The sequence below is a fragment of the Schistocerca piceifrons genome, chromosome 1, assembly GCF_021461385.2.
Source record: "Schistocerca piceifrons isolate TAMUIC-IGC-003096 chromosome 1, iqSchPice1.1, whole genome shotgun sequence".
Classification (NCBI taxonomy): domain Eukaryota; kingdom Metazoa; phylum Arthropoda; class Insecta; order Orthoptera; family Acrididae; genus Schistocerca; species Schistocerca piceifrons.
Window position 1 is genome coordinate 207,222,400 of NC_060138.1, and position 23,208 is coordinate 207,245,607.

Genomic DNA, 23,208 nt, shown 5'->3' on the forward strand with positions numbered 1-23,208 from the left:
GTAATGTTTACAACAGGTTTATTCTTTTGATGAACGTAGTATGCAGCAGACCTGTGATTTTCACTTGACGTATCTCTGCACAACATCCGTAAGCCTTATTGTAGGAGTGCAGCAACGTTAAGTAAACAGTAGTGGAGAACGTTGTACGAGGAGGATAGTGTGCGTAGGAACACATGTTTTTTGTCAAATTAAACACCTTTCAGCCGTCTACTTTCCAACCTTATTTTATTTGACAGCCAGTTTCAGCGTTTTACTACGCCATCTTCAGGCCTCTAACCGACATCTAGGAAGATTCTGCCTCGGTTGTGATCAAAACAGGGACCAGCGATACTAGTATTAGTAAATTTTTCTATAGCGATCACTTAATCATCGTATGAGTTATCAGACGATGGCTGAAGTGTTCGTTGTAGCAAAAATCTACTAGTACCAATATTGCTGGCCCCTGTTTTGATCACAACCGAGGCAGAATCTTCCTACATATCGGTTAGAGGCCTGAAGATGACGTAGTAAACCGCTGAAACTGGTTGTCAAATAAAATAAAATTGGAAACTAGACTATTGAAAGGTGTTTAATTTGATACCCTCTATCGAACAGCAGTGTCCCACAATCATCTCTAAATAGATGGCAAACAGAGACATGTCTTTCTGGTCGGTACTTCTGTCTAGTGAATGACTACATAATCACATGAAGAAATGTACGTTAGAGGCCGCCACAGACAGTTTGCGCCATTTTCTTACAATTTTATTGTTGCTGTACTTCAGGTTCTGTTTTGCGCAACAATTCTGAAAACCTCTAGTTCTATACATAAGATATTTGGAATACTTTGTTAATTCTTCAGCTACTGAGTTTAATGGCGAGTAAAATTCTGTATATTGTTAAAAGCAGTTATACAGCGTGGTCAGAAACAGTCTGGAAAGCTTGTAAGGGTGTTGCAGCATCGATTCTGCTAAGAAACAACTGTTAAGATAAAAATTCGGTACTTGCCCCGTTTCCGCGTTAATTAGCATTGAAGTTAGACAATTAGGGCGCTGTGCGCGCAAATTAAAGCGGCCCGCCAGATACAATTAGTGTCAATTGTTTCCATAAAGTAGACGATGACACACGTGACTGCCCCGCCTACAGCTCGAGTTCGATCCTTACTACTGTCCCATGTCGAACTTTTGTATCTCTATCTTGTCTGGTTTTAGTAAAGAAAACGAAAAACACGTCTGGGACAACGTATCTGGTAAGCCGATTGATTTTGCGAGCGTAATGACTATACTGACTAACTTCAATGCTAATTATCTCGTAAACGGCGAAACGTATCGAATTTTTTTCATAGCAATTATTTCTCATCATAAGCTACCCTGCAACACTCTTATCTGTTTTTCAGACTGTTTCTTACCACCCTGCATAACGTGTGGATTATTAAGCCACACTTTTTCGGTCGTGCATCATCTAGTACCCTGCAACTCAAATGGTCTTTTACCGTGGAACTTCTGATATTTACAAATTAACTCGTTAGTGTCTAAACAATTTTATGTGTCTTCAAACGGTAATTTTTCTTCGTTTCCAATAACTTCAGTTTCAGAACGCACTGTAACTGGTTTTTGATAACACTTCTATCAATTTTAATTCAAATATTGATTGTTGGTGAGTAGCAGAGTAATAATGTAATTTATAGGTGACGAAATACAGCATTGACAAGAACGCAACGCTTTTAAATTTCAATGCATTATTTGCTACTAGAAACACGATCTTCTTCCCATCTCGTATACTAATGCTGTGCGCCCTAATTTTAACTATAACATTACGAGACCACTTGCGTTTTGGTACTGAGCGCTGTTAGGACCTGAATATGTATTGTTTTCCACCATGAACTAGACTGCATCTCGTAATAAATAGCATATTTCAAAAAGTAATGCCACCCCATCGTTCTCGCTTGAAATTGCACTCAGCTTACCATACCCTAAATCGATCCTATGTAGATTCACCCCCATCAAGTAATTGTGCTTGAATTAACAAATAATTAATTTCCAATGATTTGTTGTAGTACTCATGTCAGACAGAGGTGTAGTCGCTAGCGATACGTTACTTCCTATGGCTGCTATCACGTAATCCGTTTATTTTGATTCATGCAGAAGGCAATGGAAACCACTGCATTAAAGACACGTAACGTGTATCCACAGGACATGTGGCCTGTATTTGAAGAAGTGTCATGATGATCTCTCCATTGGCAAAAGATTCCGGAATAGTCCCCCATTCGGATCTCCGGGAGGGGACTGCCAAGGGGGAGGTTACCATGAGAAAAAGATTGAATAATCAACGAAAGGATAACGTTCTACGAGTCGGGGCGTGGAATGTCAGAAGCTTGAACGTGGTAGGGAAACTAGAAAATCTGAAAAGGGAAATGCAAAGGCTCAATCTAGATATAGTAGGCGTCAGTGAAGTGAAGTGGAAGGAAGACAAGGATTTCTGGTCAGATGAGTATCGGGTAATATCAACAGCAGCAGAAAATGGTATAACAGGTGTAGGATTCGTTATGAACAGTTCAGTGACCTGGTTGTTCTAATCAGAATCGACAGCAGACCAACACCGACAACGATAGTTCAGGTATACATGCCGACGTCGCAAGCTGAAGATGAACAGATAGGGAAAGTGTATGAGGATATTGAAAGGGTAATGCAGTATGTAAAGGGGGACGAAAATCTAATAGTCATGGGCAACTGGAATGCAGTTGTAGGGAAGGAGTAGAAGAAAAGGTTACAGGAGAATATGGGCTTGGGACAAGGAATGAAAGAGGAGAAAGACTAATTGAGTTCTGTAACAAATTTCAGCTAGTAATAGCGAATACCCTGTTCAAGAATCACAAGAGGAGGAGGTATGCTTGGAAAAGGCAGGGAGATACGGGAAGATTTGAATTAGATTACATCATGGTCGGACAGAGATTCCGAAATCAGATACTGGATTGTAAGGCGTACCCAGGAGCAGATATAGACTCAGATCACAATATAGTGGTGATGAAGAGTAGGCTGAAGTTCAAGACATTAGTCAGGAAGAATCAATACGCAAAGAAGTGGGATACGGAAGTACTAAGGAGTGAAGAGATACGTTTGAAGTTCTCTAACTCTATAGATACAGCAATAAGGAATAGCGCAGTAGGCAGTACAGTTGAAGAGGAATGGACATCTCTAAAAAGGGCCATCACAGAAGTTGGGAAGGAAAACATAGGTACAAAGAAGGTAGCTGCGAAGAAACCATGGGTAACAGAAGAAATACTTCAGTTGATTGATGAAAGGAGGAAGTACAAACATGTTCCGGGAAAATCAGGAATACAGAAATACAAGTCGCTGAGGAATGAAATAAATAGGAAGTGCAGGGAAGCTAAGACGAAATGGCTGCAGGAAAAAGTGAAGACATCGAAAAAGATATGATTGTCGGAAGGACAGACTCAGCATACAGGAAAATCAAAACAACCTTTGGTGACATTAAAAGCAACGGTGGTAACATTAAGAGTGCAACGAGAATTCCACTGTTAAATGCAGAGTAGAGAGCAGATAGGTGGAAAGAATACATTGAAAGCCTCTATGAGGGTGAAGATTTGTCTGATGTGATAGAAGATGAAACAGGAGTCGATTTAAAAGAGATAGGGGATCCAGTATTAGAATCAGAATTTAAAAGAGCTTTGGAGGACTTACGGTCAAATAAGGCAGAAGGGATAGATAACATTCCATCAGAACTTCTAAAATCATTGGAGGAAGTGGCAACAAAACGACTATTCACGTTGGTGTGTAGAATATATGAGTCTGGCGATATGCCATCTGACTTTCGGAAAAGCATCATCCACACAATTCCGAAGACGGCAAGAGCTGACAAGTGCGAGAATTATCGCACAATCAGCTTAACAGGACATGCATCGAAGCTGCTTATAAGAATAATATACAGAAGAATAGAAAAGAAAATTGAGAATGCGCTAGGTGACGATCAGTTTGGCCTTAGGAAAAGTAAAGGGACGAGAGAGGCAATTCTGACGTTACGGCTAATAATGGAAGCAAGGCTAAAGAAAAATCAAGACACTTTCATAGGATTTGTCGACCTGGAAAAAGCGTTCGACAATATAAAATGGTGCAAGCTGTTCGTGATCCTGAAAAAAGTAGGGGTAAGCTATAGGGAGAGACGGGTCATATACAATATGTACAACAACCAAGAGGGAATAATAAGGGTGGACGATCAAGAACGAAGTGCTCGTATTAAGAAGGGTGTAAGACAAGGCTGTAGCCTTTCGCCCCTACTCTTCAATCTGTACATCGAGGAAGCAATGATGGAAATAAAAGAAAGGTTCAGGAGTGGAATTAAAATACAAGGTGAAAGGATATCAATGATACGATTCGCTGATGACATTGCTATCCTGAGTGAAAGTGAAGAAGAATAAATGATCTGCTGAACGGAATGAACAGTCTAATGAGTACACAGTATGGTTTGAGAGTAAATTGGAGAAAGACGAAGGTAATGAGAAGTAGTAGAAATGAGAGCAGCGAGAAACTTAACATCAGTATTGATGGTCACGAAGTCAATGAAGTTAAGGAATTCTGCTACCTAGGCAGTAAAATAACCAATGACGGACGGAGCAAGGAGGACATCAAAAGCAGACTCGCTATGGCAAAAAAGGCATTTCTGGCCAAGAGAAGTCTACTAATATCAAATACCGGCCTTAATTTGAGGAAGAAATTTCTGAGGATGTACGTCTGGAGTACAGCATTGTATGGTAGTGAAACATGGACTGTGGGTAAACCGGAACAGAAGCGAATCGAAGCAATTGAGATGTGGTGCTATAGACGAATGTTGAAAATTAGGTGGACTGATAAGTTAAGGAATGAGGAGGTTCTACGCAGAATCGGAGAGGAAAGGAATATGTGGAGAACACTGATAAGGAGAAGGGACAGGACGATAGGACATCTGCTAAGACATGAGGGAATGGCTTCCATGGTACCAGAGGGAGCTGTAGAGGGCAAAAATTGTAGAGGAAGACAGAGATTGGAATATGTCAAGCAATCAATTGAGGACGTAGGTTGCAAGTGCTACTCTGAGATGAAGAGGTTAGCACAGGAAAGGAATTCGTGGCGGGCCGCATCAAACCAGTCAGTAGACTGATGACCAAAATAAATAAATAAATAAATAAAATAAAAAAAACACTGACGATTGAAATGTGGCATACTGAAATCTGGTCGCCACAAACACCGCACACCGTTGTCTCCTCTCGCTGAAGCAAGAAACTATGCGTCACAGAACTGCGCTCTGTACATAGGCGAGTGCGAAGTAACTTCAGACGTAACGAAGGGAAGTGTGGAGGAACTCTGGCTGTTGATGTTGTAATTTGATGACCAGGCAGACAATATTAATAGTTACCTCAGAATTTTCAAAATAATGCAATTTTCTATATAGGAGCACAGTATAAACTGGCACAATTTTCGTTGAGACTTTGACAGATTTCAAAGTGGTGCTAGGATTCGCTACTCGCTTTAGATGTTCAGACATGTAAAACTGTGGCCTTCACAATGCGAAGAACTTCGACTGAAATATCTACAACGTCACTGAGTCACAAATGAAATCAGAAAACTCATGCAAATACCTGGGAGTAACAAGTTGTGTTGGTATGAAGTGGAGTGATCACAGAGGATCAGACGTAGGTTGACAAGAATATTAGACTTGGGCAAAGAAAAACCTGAGCAGAATACAAGCAACAGAGATGCACGTTCTACGGGGGAACTTGGGCAAGAAGGAAAGAGACAAGGTAAAGCAAAAAACAATACGAAACACCCTATGGATCAAGCCCCTAAAAGAAACCGTGGAGAGTAATACACTAAAATGGTTTGGCCACATTAAAGGAATGCGACCAGAAAGACTTGGTTTAAGAGCCATAGAATGGGCAGTTTCAAATGGTTCAAATGGCTCTGAGCACTATGGGACTCAACTTTCAAGGTCAATAGTCCCCTAGAACTTAAAACTAGTTAAACCTAACTAACCTAAGGACATCACACACATCCATGCCCGAGGCAGGATTCGAACCTGCGACCGTAGCGGTCTCGCGGTTCTAGACTGCAGCGCCTAGAACCGCACGGCGGAATGGGCAGAATATGGACGAAGATCAACTGGTAGACCGCAAACAAGATGGAGCGACTGTGTGAAGCATGATTTAAACCGAAAGGACGGCAATGGGAGGAAAAGCTGAATGTGCGAGAAAAGAGAAGATTGGAAGAAGAGGCTGTGTGAACGATCTTCATAAACAGAAACGTTTCAAGAAGAAGAGGAAGGAGAAGAAGAAGAAGAAGAAGGTGTCACCGAGAAAAAGTTCCGATAAGGTTTGAAAGTAATAATAATAATGGCTCTGAGCACTATGGGACTAAACATCTTTGGTCATCAGTCGCCTAGAACTTAGAACTACGTAAACCCAGCTAACCTTAGCACATCACACACATCCATGCCCGAGGCAGGATTCGAACCTGCGACCGTAGTAGTCGCTCGGTTCCGTACTGAGCGCCTAGAACCGCTAGACCACCGCGGCCGGCGGATTGAAAGTATTGGTAAAGCTTGTTTGAAGTCGCTGAGTGCTGTCATTCTCAAATACTGGATGAATATAGTGTGGGTAATTTTCACGCCTTGAGTATGCTACTTCAAGATACACTATTTGTTACTCTAATACGTGACTTATTGTTTTAAGCCTTTAACCTAAAACTATGCCTCTGAATGAGCAGACTATGACAGCATTTCAAATTTTTCAATTCGTTCAGTAATTACCTGAAATACTTTTGCATCTCAAAACCTTTAGGTAGGCATTTGTAACTGGAACCGACTGACGGTTTTTAACCGTTTACTGATATAGATCGCGCTTACAGAGCCATTCACGCAGTCATTATAATCGAGCTCCATACGGGAGAGGAAAGGGACGAAACAATAACAATTGGTACTTCACAGTGGTTTGCAGATTATAGCTGCAGATGTACATCTCGTCGGTGTGGGCAAAAGGATTTTTTGCCAAGCGTTTCTCTAGAATCCAAAATGATATTCCCCCAAGGTCTGCTTCTACCGGTCACCTTATTCTTGACACGAACCAATAAAACAGAATCGTTACCTCTCGGTCAGAAAAATACCGCTCTGCCAGGCGACTGTCCGCTCAGAAGTTATGATTCTCCGCAGCGGGCGACGTCAGGGGGATTCCCCGCGAAGGGACGAGTACAGATGAGGCCGTTAATCTCGGCAGCGGGGGCTCCCCGGCCCTGGAGGACCCCAAGTCGGCAGCACAACGCCGGCCAGCGACCGTGCGCGCCGAAGTTGGTCCGACGACGCCATTACGAATCGGTTTCTGCCCTAATAAGTTCCGGAAGTAAGGAACGAGGGAGTCGGCTGGTTCACTGTCTGTCTGGCTGGTCGGCTGGCTGTGTACCCAAGCCGCGCGCGACCAAGTTGGGTGCGCACCGATCGGAATGCCTGCCACTTCACATCACCCATTCTAATTTCCTTCCATCCGCCAGCTATGAGCATTTGAATTACAAATTTCGCTGTCATTGCCGTTCTAGCCGGAGCCTCTGGAAGTATTAAGTTTCGACAGCGTGATTACCATACACATGAAGCTTCCTCTAAATTATTCAGAGATACGCGCGCCGGCTCGTCAGCTGCGCTCTCGTTCGATATCGCGCCGGCGGTCGCGGCCACTGCCCTCTGGCAAATTTTCAATGACCGCTGGAAAAAAAACGTAATAAAAACACCAAGATTCCTTCATTCCCCCTCTTTTTCGGTATCGTATGGTTCGCGGGAACATCGACTACTGTTAAGCTTCCGTGTGGGCTCTGATCTCTATTTTATCGTAGTGGCCTTTCATCGAGATATACGTAAAGGATGTAATATAAAACTAAACTCCGCCAGAAAAGGCCATGAAGGCTCAACGGTACCGACCGGCCGTCGTGTCATTCTCAGGCCACAGGCATCACTGGACGCGGATGTGGAGGGCGATGTGGTCAGCACACCGGCCTCCCTGCCGTATGTCAGTTAGGGAGACTCGAGCCGCTGCTTCTCAATCAAGTGGCTTCTCGCTTTGCATCACGAGGGCTGAGTGCACCCTGCTTGCCATCAGCGCTCGGCAGACCGCACGACCACCCAATCAAGTGCAAGACCAGCCCGACAGCGCTTAACTTCAGTGATCTGACAGGATCCGGTGCAACCACTACCGCAAGGCTGTTGGCAACAGAATGTAATATACTGGTGCGCTTTCGGAACGTGAACAGTAGACCGTACGGTGATGCACAATGCCTCTTATGCAGCTTCTTCCACTGGGGTTGGCTAAGCATTTCACGGACACTTTCATGCTTACTAAACGAGCCTGTAACGAAACGTGCTGTTCTTCTTTGGATCTTGTCTACTTCCCCTATCAGTCCTATCTCGTACGGATCTCATACTGACGACCAGTATTCAAGTATTGGTCGAACTAATGTTTCGCGAGCTTCTCCCTTTGTTACATCGCCCGAGCATTTTTCCAATGTATATCGCTCTGGCATCTGTCTTACTCACGATTAATTTTAAGTTTCCAGCCGTTTTAAATCGCTCCGTACGCATACTCCTTGATATTTTACAGAAGTAACTGCTTCCGGTGATTGTTCTGCGATTGTGCAATCATACAACAAAGAGTCTTTCTGTATTCGTGTTTGCAGTGCTTCACATTTGCCTATGTTGAGAGTGAATTCCCATTTTCTGCACCAAGCGTCGATGTTCTGCAAGTCTTCGCATTTCGCAACAGTTATCCAGCGTCGCGACTTCTGTATATACAACAGCATCATCCACGAAAAGCCTCATGGAACTTCGGACGTTATCCACAAACTCATTTATTTATCTGTGAAAAGTATTGGCCAAATAATTCTCCCCTGCAGAACGCCCGAAGTTACTCTTACGTCTGAAGACGGCAATGCTGCGCCACATCAGTTAAACGTTAAAATCTTGCAGACCACAGAAGTGACGACCTGATTCGTTTGATAATGTTCTGTAGCGCCGACCTACGAGTCTCTACTGACGATGATAAAAAAACGATGCGAACACGTGTTGAACCCGTCCTGAGTGACAACAGCTTAAGTCGTAGATACGGCAAGTGGCAGGATAAGATACTGTGAGAATGCAGCAAGTCTACAAAGGAGAATTCTTACAAATCATTTGTGCATCCCATCGTAGAATATTGCTCAAGTGATAATAATTGCGTTAGGTTCAGCGATTTTCTTATCTTTAATCCCCTTCAGTTATCGAACAGAAGGCCAATGGCCTTTCCTGTCAGATCATCGAAGTTAAGCGCTGTCGGGCTTGGCTAGCTCTTGGATGGGTGACCGTTCGGTCTGCTGAGACCTATTGACTACTTGACTGAGAAGTAGCGGCTCCGGTAACGAAGACTGACAACGGCCTCTCGCCCCTCCATATCCACACCCACTGACGACTAAAGGCTGAGGATGATACGGCGGTTCGTCAGTACACTTAGGGTCTTCAGAGACCTGTTCCGACGAAGTTATCGAACAGAGGTAAGTGATCTACGACGTAACGAGGAATTTTAACGACGTGTCGCCCCAGACGATTCCTCACGTCGCTGAGAGCCGAAGGCTTGATTAAAAGCAGACAGAAAATTTCCGTGGTTCTACCAGCACCGTACCCTCTGACATCTCGGTTTCCAGGAACGTGCTTCCCCGCTAACCTCCAGGGACTAATATCAAACAGCACTAGGAGAAGCTGAACATTATCTACAAAAAGAAGGGTGGCTAAAATGGTCAAAAGTATGTTTGACTCAAGGGAGATTCTCATGTTATTGTTGAAAAATCTGAACTGGGGGTCTCTGAAGACAGATGACAAAAATTTTGTCGTGAAAACCTACGTATAAAGTTCCAAACACCAGTGCTATCTGAGCGTTGTACAGATATGCTTCGTGCCCCTGTGTGCCGCTTCCACATGAGCGCGAAGACAAAAGCAGACTAATTACAGGACGCACAAGAAACGTTTAAGCTGTCACCCTTCCCGCAATTCATACGCGGTCGGGGAGGGAGTAAACATAAACTTGTCGTAGCATGCTAAGTACACTCTGCCATGCACTTCACAGTGGCTTGCAGAGTATGTATTCAGATGTAAATGTTAATGAAGATGCAGTTCACGTTACACCATCATTATTATCATCATCATCACTGGCGTCAAAGATTAGACGCATTGGCCTGTCTCCTTAGAACTCAGTGGGACTGTATTTCAAAGCAATTTTAGTACTTCTGTTGCTTTCCATCGGTTGAAGATGACCTCTGCACGTTATTTGGTTTTATTTTATTATTTTTTAATAACATTTGTTACTAACTCCACATTTAATTCCTGTCTAACCCCTACATTCTTCTTACGATCTATGAAGCAACCTGATTCCATACGATTCAATGTATTTTATTTGCTCAGGTGTTAGAGTCCAACTTTCTCATCCATACAACAGAAAAGTAGCAGCTAAAGTTTTAGTAAGGTTTCCCCTCAAACGTTACATCGCGTTGTATCGCCGAAATTGTAAGAAGCTCACGTAACTTCTAACACAATCGATCATCACCATACACAGTATTTTTTAAAGAAAACGAGAAGTTCGGACAACCAGTCAAAGAGATTTTACTTGTGTCAGATCTGATTCATTTTTTCTCTAAATGAATACCACAGTAGCTCAAAACTTTCACAGTGCTTACCCAACTTTCGCCAGAAGAAAAGAATCATTTCGGATTTTACTTTTCGTCAAAGACGACATCATTATACATATTTTCCAAGTTCTAATTGTGCGAAGATGTTCAACGAAACCTGTCGTGTCCTTTTAAAAGAAAACATCTGGAGGGGGGGGGGGGGGGGAATGTGCAGTGAAAATTTAGCCATCATAAATGGACCTAATCATCAACTCGGAAATCGGGACGTATTCCGAAACAACAGCCAAAAGCGTATAGCAGTGTGATTGTCAATATTATTTACGCTGTTAGGTTCGCACTTAACAATAACCTCAATGATCACTACGTTTTCCGAACAAAACAATCTTGATACAGTCTCTGTGCGAATCAGGGATACTGCATGTGTTAAATAACATCGAAAAAAAAACTTCAGTTCATAACTTTTCCGCAAGGGAGGCCATAACTAAGAAGATTTGGAATTAGTTCGTCACGCAGAGGCGTTGTCACAGACGTTGTTCATCGTTGACAACTTTCCTTCGTTCGGACTAATACTAGATTTCCGCTGTACTCACGTAAGTCTACTAAAATAACAGCGAGATTGCTTACCTGCTATAAGCGCGAACCATTGCTCTCGGGACTCGCGCAATGATTGATATTGTTCACCGTTGAACGTCTTTCTCTAAGCCATAGAAGAAAGATGAAACTCGCGTGATTTGTACAGCTACAAACGACGTGAACTTCTTACTGAAATCATCACTTTCAACGCTTAAGTTCCACTCGCAGCGCGTTCTTAACGCTGGTCTTTTATTCTGCTCTGCAGCCCGATGTTACCGCGGAAACCGTGCTTCCCACCACAACAGTGTTAATTGATGGTGGTCAGCGTGCGATATAAGCGAACTATGGCATTACAAAACGCAACCGATTACCTCTGAGGACGATCAGGGTGCTTGCTCTCTAACAGGTTGTTGCCGAATCCACACATTAGTCCAGTTATGGATTGCCTCAGACTGCTATATCTTAAATCCAAAAAAGGAAGAAGGGTGCGTGTAGTCTAAGTCTGGCCATCTTGGAAGCAAGAAGAGGGCGAGATCTCTTTTAGCTGAAGAAATCTGTTTAGGAAACAACCGAGCATGCGCTTGAATTGAGTCTGGGAGCACACAGGAAGCTTAAGTATTAATAGCTGCGCAGGGGGTCTGAAACTTTTGCACCTTAATGCGAAGATTTAACCGCTTTTCGTGTAGTATGGTGGCTCACAGAAATAAAATCGCCTGACTTGCTTTCCAACCCTGGAAACTACAGTTCTTCAATATTCTATTACTCCTTCGCTTCTATCAAAATAATAGCATTCACAATATGTGTAATACATAGAAATATACTTTCGTACAAGTGACACTTTCCACCAGACAGAAGTGTGCTCACTTTAAATGTATTTTCCAATACTTTTTGCACTTTCTTCGGAAAATGTTGGAATCATTAGTTCCGTTTCCCGCATGCCCTGTGAACTCATCAGAATAGGTATAGACGTTCTTCGCAGTAACTAATGAAACACCAAATATTTTTAGGCACCGCAATACTTGACAAACCCAGAGGCAGGGAATTTCTCGACGAGACAAGAAAAAGAGACCCATATAACCGCAAAACAGCCGAAAATTATCCGTTTATGGTTTATTAACGAAGGAATATATTGCAAAGTTCTCTCGTCAGTGACTCATAATAAACTCTTGTTCTTCTGGCCGGTGTGGCCTAGCGGTTATAAGCGCTTCAGTCTGGAACCGCGCGACCGCTACGATCGCAGGTTCGAATCCTGCCTCGGGGATGGATGTGTGTGATGTCTTTAGGTTAGTTAGGTTTAAGTAGTTCTATGTCTAGAGGACTGATGACATCAGATGTTAAGTCCCATAGTTCTCAGAGCCATTCTTGAACTCTTGTCCACAGCTTCTATAAATTCTTTAAATGGCATTGTTTTTCTCCTGGATGTCTGATTTCAACCTACATGTAAATAACATAAATCTACTTATGTAAATGTTGACAGCTGCTGACTCCAGTATCGTGAAGAATGCATAGACATACAAGGACATTATTATATTTAACGTATTTCTACGTCGTAATTTGCAACCAAACCTGGTTTCACTATGGCACCTAAGCCATAATTGCAATGGCACAATAAAAAATTTACAGGTAAAGTATGCACTTTCTCTATAGGTTACAAAAGCAAACAATTAAGTTAAGGGTAACGTGCAGATCATGGAAAAGCCATCCCTTATCTACCTATTTCTCATGGATCATACCATGCAGTACATCTCAAGTAATGTGGCTGAAATATTTTGGATTTCCTTTATGGATCAGCCAACTGCTTCTGAAATTGTTACAGACACGTCCTGTAGTAGGTCTGGAAGAATTTGAACAAAATATGAGATTACTAGGTATCGGAGCAGCGGTTGTATTTTCAAAAGGACGCGAATCTATATCGCGGGAATGTTAAATATTTCGCAGAAGCTGACGAAATCAACTGGATCCAAAATTATGAAAAGTAAACCAGATGTAATTTGACCAGGCATTTGGAAATATGCCAAAAAAATTCAATAAAGAACTGTTGACTTTCTAACAAGGGAACCTCCCCATCGCACCGCCCTCAGATTTAGTTATAAGTTGGCACAGTGGATAGGTCTTGAAAAACTGAACACAGATCAATTGAGAAAACAGGAAGAAGTTGTGTGGAACTGTGAAAAAATAAGCAAAATACACTCCTGGAAATTGAAATAAGAACACCGTGAATTCATTGTCCCAGGAAGGGGAAACTTTATTGACACATTCCTGGGGTCAGATACATCACATGATCACACTGACAGAACCACAGGCACATAGACACAGGCAACAGAGCATGCACAATGTCGGCACTAGTACAGTGTATATCCACCTTTCGCAGCAATGCAGGCTGCTATTCTCCCATGGAGACGATCGTAGAGATGCTGGATGTAGTCCTGTGGAACGGCTTGCCATGCCATTTCCACCTGGCGCCTCAGTTGCCCAGCGTTCGTGCTGGACGTGCAGACCGCGTGAGACGACGCTTCATCCAGTCCCAAACATGCTCAATGGGGGACAGATCCGGAGATCTTGCTGGCCAGGGTAGTTGACTTACACCTTCTAGAGCACGTTGGGTGGCACGGGATACATGTGGACGTGCATTGTCCTGTTGGAACAGCAAGTTCCCTTGCCGGTCTAGGAATGGTAGAACGATGGGTTCGATGACGGTTTGGATGTACCGTGCACTATTCAGTGTCCCCTCGACGATAACCAGTGGTGTACGGCCAGTGTAGGAGATCGCTCCCCACACCATGATGCCGGGTGTTGGCCCTGTGTGCCTCGGTCGTATGCAGTCCTGATTGTGGCGCTCACCTGCACGGCGCCAAACACGCATACGATCATCATTGGCACCAAGGCAGAAGCGACTCTCATCGCTGAAGACGACACGTCTCCATTCGTCCCTCCATTCACGCCTGTCGCGACACCACTGGAGGCGGGCTGCACGATGTTGGGGCGTGAGCGGAAGATGGCCTAACGGTGTGCGGGACCGTAGCCCAGCTTCATGGAGACGGTTGCGAATGGTCCTCGCCGATACCCCAGGAGCAACAGTGTCCCTAATTTGCTGGGAAGTGGCGGTGCGGTCCCCTACGGCACTGCGTAGGATCCTACGGTCTTGGCGTGCATCCGTGCGTCGCTGCGGTCCGGTCCCAGGTCGACAGGCACGTGCACCTTCCGCCGACCACTGGCGACAACATCGATGTACTGTGGAGACCTCACGCCCCACGTGTTGAGCAATTCGGCGGTACGTCCACCCGGCCTCCCGCATGCCCATTATACGCCCTCGCTCAAAGTCCGTCAACTGCACATACGGTTCACGTCCACGCTGTCGCGGCATGCTACCAGTGTTAAAGACTGCGATGGAGCTCCGTATGCCACGGAAAACTGGCTGACACTGACGGCGGCGGTGCACAAATGCTGCGCAGCTAGCGCCATTCGACGGCCAACACCGCGGTTCCTGGTGTGTCCGCTGTGCCGTGCGTGTGATCATTGCTTGTACAGCCCTCTCGCAGTGTCCGGAGCAAGTATAGTGGGTCTGACACACCGGTGTCAATGTGTTCTTTTTTCCATTTCCAGGAGTGTATACAAACTGAGTATTTCATGGAAGATAGGCAACATCAAGGACACTGGAAGCGCAGGAGCGTCGTGGTCTCGTGGTAACGTGAGTAGCTGCGGAACGAAAGGAACTTGGTACAAATCTTCCATCGAGTGAAAAGTTTAATTTTTTATTTTCAGTATATGTGACAAACTTATGTTTCCATCACTTTTTTTGGGAGTGATTATCACATTCACAAGAAAACGTAAATCGGGCAAGGTAGAAGAATCTTTTTACCCATTCGCCAAGTGTACAAGTTAGGTTGGTCGACAACATATTCCTGTGATGTAACGCATATGCCGTCACCAGTGTCGTATAGAATATATCAGATGTGTTTTCCTGTGGAGGAATCGGTTGACCTATGACCTTGCGATCAAATGTTTTCGGTTCCCATTGGAGAGGCACGTCCTTTCGTCTACTAATCGCACGGTTTTGCGATGCAATCGCAAAACACAGACACTAAACTTATTACAGTGAACAGAGACGTCAATGAACGAACGGACAGATAATAACTATGCAAAAATAAAGAAAGTAAAATTTTCACTCTAGGGAAGACTTGAACCAAGGAACTCTCCTACTGCAGCTGCTCACGCTACCACGGGACCACGGCATTCCTGCGCTGCCAGTCTCCATGATGTTGCCTATGTGGCCCATGGACTACTCGGTTTGTATATTTTGCTTATTTTTTCACAATTCCACACAACTTCTTCCTGTTTTCTCAATTGATCTGTGTTCAGTTTGTCAAGGCCTATCCACTGTGCCAACCTATAACTAAATCTGACGTGGGTGCGATGGGGAGGTTCCCTTGTAAGAGACGAAAAACGTCTTTAAATTGTTAATGTAGAAGTTTTGCTAGTCTGCCAGTTGGAGGTGTAACACTGTACGGGTATTTCAAATGTTTGGGAGTCAAAATTCTACAGGTGGTAAACGATCCTAAAGTTAATGTTTTATATCAAAAACTAATGATTGGCGGTGAATCTTTCAGGCGTTAGGAGTTCTTGAGTGAGCAATCAGTGTGGGGCACTTGGGTTAGATTGGTGCACAAGTTCGTTGCGTTTTTTTTTTGCATGTCGTTATTCCGGTTGTTATGGGTTTCTTAATTGATTAATATTTTTATTTGTAGTTCATTGTTGCTATTTGAGTTTACTTATTATTATTTTGTCATTTCACTATAGTGAATGGAGATGTGGACGCTACAAAATGGAGTCCCAAGTGGAGGAATCGGAATATTTCCGACATGTTGTTGTGTATGAGTTCATTAAAGAGATGACAGCAGCGGACGTGGCGAGAAACATTTGCGACGTGTAAGGGGAGAATGTCACTGGACAGAGCACGGCAAGAAAATGGTTTGTCGTTTTGAGGAGGATCGTTTTCACATTAGTGGCTCTCCACATTCAGGAACACATTCGAGGTTTGATGAAGATCGTTTAAACGCATTAATCCACAATTAGACACTCCAGTGTAGTCTATAACTGACAAATGTGATTAACTTTGATCATTCCACCATCGCACGGCATTTGTATGCAATGGGGAAGGTTCAAAAATTGGGTGTATGCTCTAAGCCAAAATCACAAAAATCAACGGGTGGCCGTATGTTCATCTCTGCTTCCTCGTTATCAATTGGCTCCTGAAAAGGACCAACCATTCCCATCCTGTATGGTTAGTGGTGGCGAGAAATGGTGTCTTCATGCTAACGCAAGGAAAAGAAAGGAATGGCTGAGCCCACACAAAACAGCAACTACCTGTACAAAGAGCTGCGGCCATCAAAGATAATCTTATGCATCTGGTGGAACAGCGACGTTATGGTCTACTACGAATTGTTTCCTCAAGTGCAACCATCATTGCTGCCATTTATTGCGAACAGCTGAAACGTCTTGCAGACGCACTCTAAGAACAGTGATGCGGAAGATTGCTTAAAGTGATGCTACTCCAAGATAATGCCTGCCCTAGTTCTGCTAGATTGACAAGAAACACTACACGGGAGTGGGATTAGCAAGTTATTCCGCACCCACCATACTCATCTGAACTTGCGTCCTCAGACTTTCACCTTTTAGACACTCTATTGGACAACCTTCAAGGAACTTCTTTTCCGGATGGATATGCACTCCGAACATAGGTCGGTGAGTTCTTTACCTGGAAACCACCTGATTTCTGCAGTCGCGTAATCGGAAAGTTACCCCAGCGTTGGCGGACTGTTATAAATAGTGAAGAGGGATATATTATTGATGAGTAGAGTCTCTGCTATTTCATTGGGGTTTATTAAACTTACGGAAAAGCGATTCCAACGTATGCAAAAACCCCGTTACGTAAACTGTTTATTTGTAGTATGTGTCAGTGGTCTTGTAGTATGCGTTGCTGACTATCAAAATGGTTCAAATGGCTCTGAGCACTATGGGACTTAACATCTGTGGTCATCAGTCCCCTAGAACCTAGAACTACTTAAACCTAACTAACCTAAGGACATCACACACATCCATGCCCGAGGCAGGATTCGAACCTGCGACCGTAGCGGTCACGCGGTTCCAGACTGTACCGTCTAGAACCGTTCGGCCACTCCGGCCGGCTGCTGACTATCGATCACGATCACGAGTTTCGAGGCTAGATTCCCGGCCGTGTTTGGGATATCTTCCACTAGGGACTGGGTGTGTGTGCTTTCCTCATCATCATTTCGCTACGCAAGTCACCGACTAAAAGGACTTGTACCATGGTGGCCGAGCGGTTCTAGGCGCTACAGACTGGAACTACGCGACCGCTTCGGTCGCAGGTTCGAATCCTGCCTCGAGCATGGATGTGTGTGATGTCCTTAGGTTAGTTACGTTTAAGTAGTTCTAAGTTCTAGGGGACTGATGACTTCAGATGTTAAGTTTAAAATGGTTCAAATGGCTCTGAGTACTATGGGACTTAACATCTGTGGTCATCAGTCCCCTAGAACTTAGAACTACTTAAACCTAACTAACCTAAGGACAGCACAAACATCCATGCCCGAGGCAGGATTCGAACCTGCGACCGTAGCAGTCGCGCGGTTCCGGACTGAGCGCCTAGAACCGCTAGACCACCGCGGCCGGCAGATGTTAAGTCCCATAATGCTCAGAGCCATTTGAACCATTTTTGAACTTGTACGCTGAGACCGAATATTCCAGGTGGAACTCCCGGACAACAATCTCATACCCATGTTTCATTTCATTTTTAATATCAAGCAACAGTCCCGCAAGGGGAACATCCGCAACTGAGCATTAGAGTAGAGTTCGAAATACTGCTTCAGTTTTCAGTTCTAAGTTTTTTTTTCCGTTAGTGCTTAAAACACGACCGGTTTCGGGCTATTACATGCCCATCATCAGGCGTGGTACTGAAAATAAACAGGAGACCGAAGCTAATGACAACTTTTGGCTGCGGCAGTACACATGAGAAAACAAAAAAGATCTATCATATAATATATTACAAGCAGCGGTGGGGCTACGGGCGGTAAAACTTAAGTCAATGCCAAGTGACACTGGACAATACAAATGAAGACCTCCAGGGTATAAAAATATGTGATGACAGTTACACTTTGTGCAGTGACCCCGAACGTTTTCAATCTCTATGGCTACACCGAAGTTTATAGCACTATCTTGAAACAATACACAATCGCCTGTAATGTGTAGACTATAAAATTGGCGACACATTTAACGACTGGTTATTAAACATGAAGCGTTGTTAGTTCCAGGAAGTAATAGACATTGATTTTACGTTTGGTACATCAGGGTGTAGCGGTCGGGAAAGCAGACTAATGTACAAAGGTTCTCAGCTGTTTATAGCGTAAGACATAACCCTTCAAGAAATTGAAAACTTGAAGCTACAGGGAGCTAGTGGATGTTATCGACGCAAACCGGGATTTCAGCAAATGTGGAAACTGAAATTTCCAACAATAGTCGAAGTCAAGCATGGAATTACACTACTGGCCATTAAAATTGATACACTACGAAGATGACGTGCTAAAGACGCGAAATTTAACCGGCAGGGAGAAGATGCTGTGATATGCAAATGATTAGCTTTTCAGAGCATTTACACAAGGTTGGCGCCGGTGGCGACACCTACAACGTGCTCACATGAGGAAAGTTTCCAACCGATTTCTCATACACAAACAGCAGTTGACAGGCGTTGCCTGGTGAAACGTTGTTGTGATGCCTCGTGTAGGGAGGAGAAATGCGTACCATCACGTTTCCGACTTTGATAAAGGTCGAATTGTAGCTTTTCGCGATTGCGATTTATCGTATCGCGACATTGCTGCTCGCGTTGATCGAGATCCAATGACTGTCAGCAGAATATGGAATCGGTCGGTTCAGGAGGGTAATGCGGAACGCCGTGCTAGATTCCAACGGCCTCGTATCACTAGCAATCGAGATGACAGGCATCTTATCCGCATGGCTCTAACGGATCATGCTGCCACGCCTCGATCCCTGAGTCAGCAGATGGGGACGTTTGCAAGACAACAACCATCTGCACCAACAGTTCGACGACGTTTGCAGCAGCATGGACTATCAGCTCGGAGACCATGGCTACAGTTGCACTTGACGTTGCATCACAGACAGTAGTGCCTGCGATGGAGTACTCAACGACGAACCTGGGTGCACGAATGGCAAAATGTCATATTTTCGGATGAATCCAGGTTATGTATACAGCATCATGATGGTCGCTTCCGTGTTTGGCGACATCGCGGTGAACGCACATTGGAAGCGTGTATTCGTCATCGTCATACTGGAGTATCACCAAACGTGATGGTATGGGGTGCCATTGGTTACACGTCTCGGTCACCTTTTGTTCGCATTGACGGCACTTTGAACAGTGGACGTTACATTTCAGATGTGTTACGACCCGTGGCTCTACCATTCATTCGGTCCCTGCGAAACCCTACATTTCAGCAGGATAATGCACGATTGCATGTTGCAGGTCCTGTACGGGCCTTTCTGGATACAGAAAATGTTCGACTGCTGCCCTGGCCATCACATTCACCAGATCTCTCACCAATTGAAAACGTCTGGTCAATGGTGGCCGAGCAACTGGCTCGTCACAATACGCCAGTCACTACTCTTGATGAACTGTGGTATCGTGTTGAAGCTGCATGGGCAGCTATACCTGTGCACGCCATCCAAGCTCTGTTTGACTCAATGGTCAGGCGTATCAAGGCCGTTATTATGGCCAGAGGTGGTTGTTCTGGGTACTGATTTCTCAGGATCTGTGCACCCAAATTGCGTGAAAATGTATTCACATGTCAGTTCTAGTATAATATATTTGTCCAATGAATACCCGTTTATCATTTGCATTTCTTCTTTGTGTAGCAATTTTAATGGCCAGTAGTGTAACTTCAATGACGACAAGTGAAAATTTGTTCCTGACCGAGATACGAAACCTGAACTCCCGCTTTGTGCGAGTTGTCACCTCAACTGCTTCGGCTACCCGTCCAACCCATATTCCCAAACTTTGATTTCTGTCCAACCCAAATTCTCAAACTGTTGCACACTACATACTTAGCGTCCTCCCCCATTCCTCACAGCCTCACGCTGATTCCCACAAGAATTCGGAGGAAGAGTGCGTCTGCACTGAAGGTACCATTAACTGCCATCAAGGCGCATACTCTTAGATGTGTAGTGTCTGCTATTTAGCACGTGTCCGAAACAACAGACACCATACATGTAAAAAAATTCAGGGGATGTTGCTGGATGCCGATATTTTGTTGTATGAAGCGGGTCTTCTTTTAAGTTTCCTTTTCTCGTTTCTCCACAGGCTGTGCAGTTTTGTATGGCCTTAGGCAACGTTGGTGGCCGGATGCTCTTCCTGACGCCACTGCTTCCCCAGGGAAGGAATCTGTGCACCCCATCTGTCTGTATCTAGAGTAAATCTATATACAAGTGCGATAACGTTGACTAAATATTTAAGTAGCGTGTACCTGACACGGACATGGGTAACTGCCCAGTACTCACCAAGCGGGACGTGGTAACAAGCCTAAAGACCACCTCCAGGTTGACCTCACCACGCTTCATTCGATCATAGCTCACATACGAAGAAAAAGAAAGTAGAATGTAGGCATCATAAATGAGATTTCCCATGGTAGTGAAAGGATGTAGCACTTTAGGCAGAGACAGAGAATGATATTAAGAATGAAGTGAAGATTTATATGAGAGATATAAAGTTTTAGCTATACCCTCTAAAAAATAAAGTCACTTAATTACTTTTTTGTTTGTTTTCACGTTCACGTCTATAGTTGTAGACATGAAAACCCTCTGCTACAGTATCCTAGTACGCCGCCGGGGCGACGAGCACAACAGCCGCAGATGATACAGCGGAGTATCTGACAGTAATTTTTTATCTTCATTATAAGGGAAGCAACGCAACAATAATCCATGCTGAGGTGGTGGAAGTTTATGGTAACGATCGAGCTAATTTTGCACACGTCACAATCACGTATGCTGCATCTTCGGCGTATCAATTTTACCTCGAACCGATATTCTCTTAACATGTCACCCAATAACTTTTTTCTCTTTCCTCATATGTGTGCTAGGAATCTACCAAATGATGACGTGGTTACGGTCATTTGCAGCGGTCTACAACCAAGGTACTCGCCCAATCATCCATCTGTAATAAAATCCATGAAAACAAGTCAAAATGAAATCATCTCGTTAAGAACGTAGGATTGCCTTTCAGAATCGTAAGATACGAGGGCGTGCTCAAAAGTAATGGCTTCAAATTTTTTTATGTGACATTTCTGGGGTAGCTCAGTTGGTAGAGCACTTGCGCGCGAAAGGCAAAAGTCGCGAGTTCGAGTCTCGGTCCGGCACACAGTGTTAATCTGCCAGAAAGTTTCATATCAGCGCACACTCCGCTGCAGAGTGAAAATCTCATTCTGGAAACATCCCCCAGGCTGTGGCTAAGACATGTCTCCGCAATATCCTTTCTTTCTGGAGTGCTATTCCTGCAAGGTACGCAGGACACCTTCTCTAAAGTTTGGAAGGTAGGAGACGAGGTACTGGCGGAAGTACAATTGTGAGGACGGGGCGTAAGTCGTGCTTGGGTAGGTCAGTTGGTAGAGCACTTGCCCGCGAAAGGCAAAGGCAAAGGTCCCGAGTTCGAGTCTCGGCCCGGCACACAGTTTTAATCTGCCAGGAAGTTTCATTTGAGATAGTGTTAATTAAGCTTCTTCGTCAACCAACAGGCAAAAAAAAAAAAAAAAAAAAAAAAAAGGGAAGAAAGAATGTAGAGATAATGGGAAAAATTTTGGAATTAGTGTATAGAGTGGTGACTAGGATAATGTCTAGATCTACATGGATACTCTGCAAATCACATTTAAACGCCTGGCAGAGCACTAATTCTGTTCCCAGTCACACAGTGAAAATTCTCTCCAGTAGGGGGATGTATCTGTAGGAAATTGTAGAATTCTGTGCAAACAGGCCATCGTTCTTTTCTGTCGTTTATGCTAATGAGTGCATTTCAAAAGTGTATTGCATTTTAGAAGTGCAGTTAAAAGTCAGAGCGAGAACGTCGGTGACGTTTTTCGCCTCACAAGTACGCGGTCGATGAATGAGCGCTGATTCCTCACGCGTTTGGATGCACACTGCATAAAATATCTGCGAGCATTTGCCGCCGAGGTCGGGACCCCTGGCATCGGGGCGACGTCGACTTATTACAGCCTCTCAAGGCAATGATAAAAAATGCGCAGGCCGACCATGGAGGCCTTCCCCGAAGAGGAGGGCGAGACACAATGGGGACACGAGAACCCCCGCCTCATCGCAAGAAACGACGCAACGCCGGCGAAGCAAAACGCGGCGATGGAAGATTTATTGGCCGATGCCGGGCACGCGTCTGTACGTCCCGAAACTCATTTTTCTCTCCCCCGCAAAGTTTCTCAGCCGCTGCTGACATTCGTCGTCAGCGCTACGGAAATGTCGCGAATACGCCAGATGCTCGGCACTTCCGCTGAATTTCGGGGGATCTCCGCGCTGTTACGTGTGATGGATGAGTTGCCCCCGAGCAAACGGCAGCCGCGATATCTATGTACCCGCTGTGCTGTCAACTAACTACCGATTCACTCAGCAGGAGTGAAGCTACTGTCACACTGCTAGTTGCGAGCAATGTTGGGGTAGTACTGATTATACAACAGGACGCTCTTCAGCCCTAGTCAGATGATATACATGATATTGGGTGTATAAATGCAGATATTTCGATTGATGAATGAAGACAATGTACTGAACACCACTACATCGGTGTTCGCTTCATTATCAGACTTATAATTATAGCTATTACAACCAGTCGTGTCTTAGGTCGGTCAGTATCACGCGTGATACCAACAGGCCATTCATATAACTGGGGCGACAAAACTCGTGG